This window comes from Schistocerca nitens, chromosome 8, assembly GCF_023898315.1.
Source record: "Schistocerca nitens isolate TAMUIC-IGC-003100 chromosome 8, iqSchNite1.1, whole genome shotgun sequence".
In the NCBI taxonomy this organism is placed as follows: domain Eukaryota; kingdom Metazoa; phylum Arthropoda; class Insecta; order Orthoptera; family Acrididae; genus Schistocerca; species Schistocerca nitens.
This window is the reverse complement of record NC_064621.1, coordinates 557,694,123-557,700,144: the sequence shown is the minus strand read 5'-3', so window position 1 is coordinate 557,700,144 and position 6,022 is coordinate 557,694,123. Positions and strand designations below refer to the sequence as shown.

Genomic DNA, 6,022 nt, shown 5'->3' with positions numbered 1-6,022 from the left:
ACAGTAAAGCTGCATGTCCTCGGGAAAAATTACGGCTGTAGTTTCCCCTTGAATTGAATGATAAGTGGTTTATTCGCATGATGCCAGGCTGCTCCGCAGAGCGTTGTCGCTCGCTATGAACCCCCAGATGGGCCGGCATGGCACGGAGGAGCCCCGTGATCTGGCGCGGGCACCTTGCTGCCCTGTGGGAACAGCCTGTTTGAAACACCTGCACCGTCTTCATCCTGTCGGTCAGCGTGCTCCCTGGATGTGGTGAAATATTTCACAGCACAGTGTATTTGTGGAAAGTGAAGCACGCCAAATATCTCTCATTCGTCAGTGGTTACAAGAATTTCCTGATTTCTCTGCCGACGGATGAGTTATTCACTGCAATGTGTGCAACAAAGACTTAAGTAAAATAACCTCTATCTGCTACGCCCACTCAGAGAACAGTGATGCCTCTGTTTTTTCCGAGTTAACTTGGACCATACACATGCCAATGCAAAAATATTTTTGAAATTTCCTGACATCCGTTGAAGCTCGTTGTTCATCGTTACACTCAGTTTTTTTATTACAGAGGCCAGTCAGCTCTCTGACCGAACACGCTGAGCTACCGTGCTGGTGTCCATCTGAGCCACCGAAGCACGACTCACGCCCGGTGCTCACAGCTTTACTTCTGCCAGTATCTCGTCTCCTACCTTCCAAACTTTACAGAAGCTCTCCTGCGACGAGATACTGGTAGAAGTAAAGCTTTCTTTCAGGAGTGCTAGTTCTGCAAGGTTCGCAGGAGAGCTTCTGTAAAGTTTGGAAGGTAGGAGACGAGGTACTGGCAGAAGTAAAGCTGTGAGGACGGGGCGTGAGTCGTGCTTGGGTAGCTCAGTTGGTAGAGCACTTGCCCGCGAAAGGCAAAGGTCCCGAGTTCGAGTCTCGGTCCGGCATGCAGTTTTAATCTGCCGGGAAGTTTCAGAAGTAAAGCTGTGAGCACCAGGTGTGAGTCGTGCTTCCGTAGCTCAGATGGTAGAGCACTTGCCTGTGGAAGGCAAAGGTCCCGAGTTCGAGTCTCGGTCGGGAACACAGTTTTAATCTGCCAGGGAGTTTCATATCAGCGCACACTCCGCTGCAGAGTGAAAATCTCATTCTGGAAACATACCCCAGGCTTTGGCTAAGCCATGTCTCCACAGTATCCTTTCTTTCAGGAGTGCTAGTTCTGCAGGTTCGCAGGAGAGCTTCTGTAAAGTTTGGAAGGTAGCAGACGAGATACTGGCAGAAGTACAGCTGTGAGCACCGGGCGTGAGTCGTGCTTCGGTGGCTCAGATGGACGCCGGCACGGTAGCTCAGCGTGTTCGGTCAGAGAGCCGGTTGGCCTCTGTAATAAAAACAGCTGAGTAGAAGGATCAACAAACGAACTTGAACGGATGTTATGTGACGTCCGCAACGACCAAACACAACGATCAACAACGAACAAAGTGAAAAAAAAGAAAAAAAAGATGGTAGAGCACTTGCCCGCGAAAGGCAAAGGTCCCGAGTTCGAGTCTCGGTCGGGCACACAGTTTTAATCTGCCAGGAAGTTTCATATCAGCGCACACTCCGCTGCAGAGTGAAAATCTCATTCTGGAAAAATATTTTTAATATAGGTTAATTTTGCTAAGCAGATCTCGTGCGTAAATTCTTACACAACGTATTTCTCATTTCTTTTTTTTTTTAGGTACGTTCTGAACAGAGGTCGCATTTAAGTCAGCATGTTGCAGGCATTAAACACCAGGCAAATTTAAAATAAAATCAAACTTGAAACAAACGTTTGTAACTAAACCAAATGCAACAAACAAAAACCAATTTCATCTTGACCTGCATTGAGCCACTGTTGGAGCGAAAATACGTACCATTCAATGCAGTTGAAAATAGCCAGTTCAAAAGTTTTCTAGAGATATACTGTCACAGCACCGTTCCATCAGAATCCACACTGTGAAAGAACTATTTAGAAACTTTATATGAAAATACATCGAGGAGTGTAAGGGAAGATACAGGCGATTCATACGTGTGGATCTCTGTCGATGAAACAACTGACAGACACGGTCGATAAGGTGGCTAATTGCACTGTTGGAAAGTTAGATCCTGACACTTGCTCTGCCCCTAATCTGACCTGCAGCAACGAGCTAAAAAGGACTAACCAGGAAACAGTTGCTCACTTTGTTAATAAAGCCCTCAAGTTGCTTTTCCCCAACAGTCTAGATGACAAAAAGTACTTGTAATCTACACTGATGTTGCCGCATATATGATTGACGTTGTTAAATTATTGAAACTATTTTACCCAGCATTGCTCCATATCACATGTCTTGCCCATTCCATGAATCGTGTAGCTGAGACGATACGTCTCGAATTTCCACATGTAAATAAGCTAGTTTCAACCATCGAAAAGGTTTTTATTAAAGCATCTTCAAGAATCCAATTACTTCGAGAGGAGCTTCCCAACGTACCACTTCCACCAGAACCCATACTTACTCGCTGGGAAACGTGGCTACTGACCGTGGAATATTACACCGAGAATTTGGAAGACATTGAGAACACAGTTCTTAAATTGCGGGAGGAGGCAGTGAGCATTACATCAGCCAAAGATCTTCTAAAGGACCCAACAATTTCCAAAGATATTGCATACAGAAAATGTCATTGTGCAGTTTTGGTCCCTGTTATTAAAGATCTAGAGTGTTCAGGGAAACCAATCTACACGCAATTACGATTGATAGAGGAGGTGACAGAAAAAATCAACTTGGTCCCATGTTCTATTAGTATGAAAGTTAGCGAGAAACTAGACAGTGCTAAAAAAAGAAAAAAACCAGGGCTGACCACCCTGTGTACTGTGGTTGACATCAGGTAAATCAACAAAACATGAGTGTGCGGTTCCATTGTGCCTAATACCGTCATTTACATATGCTCCAGTCACATCTGTTGTGGAACGCTCATTCTCGGCATATAGGATGCTATTAACAGAGAAGAGATGCAGTTTCTCAACGGAAAATCCGGAGAATGCATTACTTATTTACTGTGACTGTAATTATGGACATGGACAATAATATAATGTGGATTTTTGTCAATCTATTTATCTTTCTAGACAATAAAATTTCAGATTTTTATAACCTATGTTTGCAGGTGATGGAACCTATTTTAAGTACCTGATTTAAGATTTTTATAACCTAAAAGTCCGAGATCTAGGTATTACACTATCATATGTCTTTGACAAAGAAATATTATCAAATATTCGTCAAATTTCTTTGGCAAAGCTCTTTGACGTGACACTAAAAAGCGGTACAGTATTAAAATGACGTCATATTTTTCATCAAATTTCAAGTTGGCGGACAACAACGAATTGTTATTGCGCTGCAGTTGCTTGTACCACAATTGGATTGAGTGAGCATTGGAAGAAAAGCGGCGGAAAAAAAGGAAACGTACTTGGGTGACACAATTGGTATTACGTCGAGATAATAAAATAATAAAAGCATTCAGCGAAATTTCTTACTAGTGGAGGACGTCAAGTCTGATATAGATTACCTACGAATGGATGAGAGTATGTTTCAGTATTTGCTCACCAAAGTGGCTTCTCATATTACAAAACAGAATACTCACTTCAGAGATGCTACATCTGCAGAAGACAAGCTCACCGTGATAATGCGATTCCTTGATATAGGAGAGAGCTATTCTAATTTACAATACAGTATTCGAATACCACAGTGCACGTCAACCAAAATAATTCCAGAAACGTGTGAAGCGATTTATAAAGCAATGAAGGGGAATATTAGAAGGTAAATAAATGTCTAGTGCACTCAGTATGGGCAATACGAACTATTTTTATTTTTGAGTAATTTCATTAATAGAATTAGTGTTCCAACAACTACAAAATTAATAAAAAATACGAAACAGATGAAGCACTTTTCAACTTGTGGCAGTCAGAGATAAAAAATAGACAAAGTAGAATGGAAAGCTAAAAAAAAAAATATTTTGAAGTGTGATCACCACCTCTATTCCGGCTTGCTGAATAGCTGCCTGGATGTTTCCAGATGTAGAGATGGATGGCTGTAGCTATTATTGTGGACACGAAGTCGCCTGCAGCATATTAACAGCCCGTCAGCACTCAATTAATAGCATGCATTGTGTCCCTTGCTCACCCCCGCCTCAGTCGAAGCAAGTTTATTAAAAAGTGTGGAAGGAACACATCAACTTTGAAACCATGTTTACCAACACACTACAGAGACATATTGTTGTAGCGATGCCAGCGCTCCAAGCGGTTACATTTCGCGTTGCAATAAACAGAAGACGAACGATTTTTATGATGAAATCCACACCGAGGCTCTAGATTTGATCATATTGCTTTGACGAAAGGCGAGATTTGACAAAATTCCCCATCACACTGGCAAATTTCTTTGACATGAACACTTGACATATCAACTTGACAAATAAGTATGGTAGTGTAATACCGGCCTTAGCTGTCAGCTACACGAATTATTCTTTACCGGTTTCAGTTGTAGCGACCATCGTCATAGGGAGACTATCAGCAAAAATGAAATATGCGATGCACACATAAGGTCAAGTACATAGTTTAAAGAACAGACCAAATAATTATGTGAAGATACTATCAAAAGCAGTACATCAAATGGAAACGCAATTCATCTTTCCTTTAGATGAATGGACATTCATGAGAATTACAAGACGTTCACATGACCATGCGTCATGCACCATGACTCTAATCAGCTTCACAATAACTCACAACCGTGTATGGAAGAAATAGCGTGAGGACTTATAACACCCCTGTCTTCTGCTACTATACCTTAACCTCAAAGCCTAAGGCAGTTCGTATAAAGAAATTATTCTTATTCGAGTAATTATAGTATGAAGAAGCAGAGCAGTGTTACCCTCTGAGAGGAATTTTGTTATATTGACCGCGTTGTACCTAACGTAGGTGGCTTATCGGGATTGAAAGTCAGAATTACGTAATTATTCAAACAGTAATTAATAATGTTTTACCTAGCTACACTGTTTAAAGAATAAGGAAAACGGTCGCCAGCCTAATTAGGCAAGAGAAAGATTAATGTTCTTGTTAAAGAAAGTAGGTATGAGTAACTTTAAGGATAACACAACCTATATTTTACCACCCGTGAGTGCAATGAACTCTGACACCTACATATGTTAAGGTTGGAACTGACAGCTAGGGCAGTACAAACTATGTGCATAAATATAACAAATAACGAAACACACTATTACTTTCAGTGCTTATTCAAACTGAATGGTCTTTATAACGTTACTATTACTATTCACTGCAGAATCATTAATTGGACATAGGTTCAGTATTATTGTTCAAACATTTTCCTAGCTGACATAAAATTATAAATGCAGTTCACTGCATTTTTATGAACTGGTCACCGGTTAAACATCTCTCAACTAGATACTATTCTATTTAGAATGAAACTTCACAATATAACAAATAACGAAACACACTATTACTTTCAGTGCTTATTCAAACTGAATGGTCTTTATAACGTTACTATTACTATTCACTGCAGAATCATTAATTGGACATAGGTTCAGTATTATTGTTCAAATATTTTCCTAGCTGACATAAAATTATAAATGTAGTTCACTGCATTTTTATGAACTGGTCACCGGTTAAATATCTCTCAACTAAATACTATTCTATTTAGAATGAAATTCAAGTGGAATTTACTATCAGGTTACTTCTCACTGTCCTTTGAATAAAGAAATTGTGGTTTTCATAAATATTGGTCTTCCCGTTACTTGTTACCTAGCATTAGCACAATAGACAAACTGTGGATCCTGTTATACTATTAATATGCACTTCCAATACACAAGAGAGAGACAAACACTTAGCAATCATGAACATATAACTTTCTACTATTGCAGTTTTCCACTTTTACCACAGTGAAACACAATGTTGACAAAATTGCAAGAAACTAACTCACCTTTTAAAATTTACTACAGGCAGCAATGTGATCATTTACTAAGCAAAACTTTGTGAGCCTCAGTTTTATGAACTTTT

General features: G+C 40.1%; 1 non-coding gene across 1 annotated transcript; it reads left to right on the top strand.

Annotated features, from left to right (window-relative positions):
- The first annotated feature begins 843 nt into the window (after positions 1-843).
- On the top strand, positions 844-918 carry Trnas-cga (transfer RNA serine (anticodon CGA)). Its single transcript has one exon. It is a non-coding gene; the product is annotated as a tRNA-Ser (tRNA).
- The last annotated feature ends 5,104 nt before the right edge of the window (positions 919-6,022 follow it).